Genomic DNA, 2,364 nt, shown 5'->3' with positions numbered 1-2,364 from the left:
AAAATTATTTCATCAATAATTTGACTAGCCCAAGTCTCGTAAATCACGCGGAATGAGGGTACTTCTTCTAAACCATTTACTAAATCTTTTTATGCTTCAAAGAAGATGTATAAATCAGGTTATGACAAAGGCAAGCATTTGATGTGCCTATCTGAAATAAGAGGTTGCGAAAGCAAATGCCTAATGCTTTGTTGATCCGTCTAGATAAGAAATTCAGAACCCATTAGGTAATGCTTCCAGATTTTCAAAGCATGCACTATTACTGCTAATTCCTTGTCATATGTGCTATAATTTTGCTCTGCAGGCTTAAGCTTTCTACTTTCATAAGCAATAGGATGGTTGTCTTACATAAGAACAGCTCCAAATCCTTTGCCACTAGCATCAGTCACTATTATAAAGAATGGTCTTTGAAAATCAGGTAGTGTAAGAACTGGTGCTTGTGTTAAAGCGTTCTTGAGTGTTGCAAAAGATTTATCTTGCTTTTCAGTCCAATTGAAATTTGTAGCTTTCTTAAGGAGTTCAGTCAAAGGATGAGCAATACAAGCAAAATTCTTGACGAACTTCCTATAATAACTACATAGGCCAAGAAAAGATCTAAGATCATGTATGTTTCTAGGCGTAGGCCAAGAAGCAATACACTCAATTTTCTTAGGATCTACACGAATCCCTTCAGCCGACACTATATGACCTAAGTATTCAATCTCTTCTTGAAAGAAAGAATTCTTTTCAGGATTGACATACAATTCATTTTCTCTCAAAAGATTGAACACTTGTTCCAAGTGTTGTTCATGCTCTTGTCGATCCTTGCTGAAAACAAGAATGTCATCAAAGAACACTATAACAAAACTTTGAAACTTAAGGAATATGCGATTCATCATACGGCTGAAAGTAGCTGGAGCATTGGTCAAACCAAATGGCATAACCAAAAACTCATAATGACCAGTTTAGGTTCTAAAAGCTGTCTTGAAAATGTCAGATTGAGTCATACGAACTTGATGATACCCAGACTTTAGGTCAATCTTGCTAAATTTGATAGTAGATGTCTTCGGTTTGCCACCATTGACTTTCTTATTGGTACTCATGTTGCCTTTAGCCTCGTCCATTCAAAGTTTCCAACCTATGATTCAATACCAACCTGGAAAAGAAAATGTTGTTGCCGATGCTTTGAGTCGAAGACCAAATATCAACAACTTTTCCATTATTGAAAGTGAACCATTTGTACTTATGAAAGAAACTTATGAAGTTGATCCAGATTTTTCTGAAATATGGATCAAATTGCATGAAAACAATTGGACACCTCAAGGAAGTTATTCTCATAATGATGGCTATCTTTTCTTTGAGAAAAGATTGTGTGTTACTCAACCTTATAGACAACTTGTCTTGGAAGAGATGCACCAACCACCATTTGTGGGACATAGAGGAGTTTCCACAACACTTCAAGTAGTTTCTCGAGAATTCTTTTGGCCTCATTTGAAGAATGATGTAGCTAAATTTGTAGCTGAATGTAACATTTGCCAAACAATTAAAAGCTAAATTTGTAGCTGAATGTAACATTTGCCAAACAATTAAAAGCTACAAAGGCAAATCTTTAGGATTGCTTATGCCTCTACCTATTCCTGATAGACCATGGGAACAAGTGCCTATGGACTTCATTACTGGCTTTCCTACTACTTCCAGTCATCATGACATGATTTGGACAATAGTGGAACGATTTAGTAAGCAAGCCTATTTCATTCCATGTAAAAAGACACTAACTTCTCAGCAAGCCGCGAACATATTTGTCAAGCAAATTTTTGTTCATCATGGACTACCCAAAGTGATAGTTTCTGATAGAGATTCTAAATTTTGTAGTCACTTTTGGGTTGCTCTTTTCTCAAACTTAGGCACTAAGTTAGATTTTTCCACGGCTTTCCATCCGAAATCGAATGGACAGACCGAAGTCACAAATAGCACTATCTTAGATATGCTTAGAGTCTATGTTTCCCAGCAACCTAGTGCATGGGATAAGTACATACACCTACTCCAATTTGCTTATAATAATACTCCTCATACTGCTACTGGTCGAGCACCATTTGAGATCATCTATGGTAGAGCTTTGCCTATTCCGGCTACTAGACTCTCTCATAAGATTGAAGCTACCGACCAATATGTTAGAGACTTTGATCGCATTTTATCTAAAGTGCGTGATTGTATTGCAAGAGCTCAAGAGAAGTATACATCTCAAGCAAATAGGAAGCGTAAAGATTTTTCATTTCAAGAAGGTGATTATGTACTTTTGAGAATTGAAAAACGTCGATTAAAGAGTGTGAAAAAATTCCTAGCTGTGAAGCTAGCGCCTAGATATTATGGGCCATTTAAAATCCT

This window comes from Cibotium barometz, chromosome 61 (assembly GCF_041138505.1).
Source record: "Cibotium barometz isolate CiBa-2024 chromosome 61, ASM4113850v1, whole genome shotgun sequence".
In the NCBI taxonomy this organism is placed as follows: Eukaryota; Viridiplantae; Streptophyta; class Polypodiopsida; order Cyatheales; family Cibotiaceae; genus Cibotium; species Cibotium barometz.
This window is presented reverse-complemented; position numbering follows the sequence as displayed.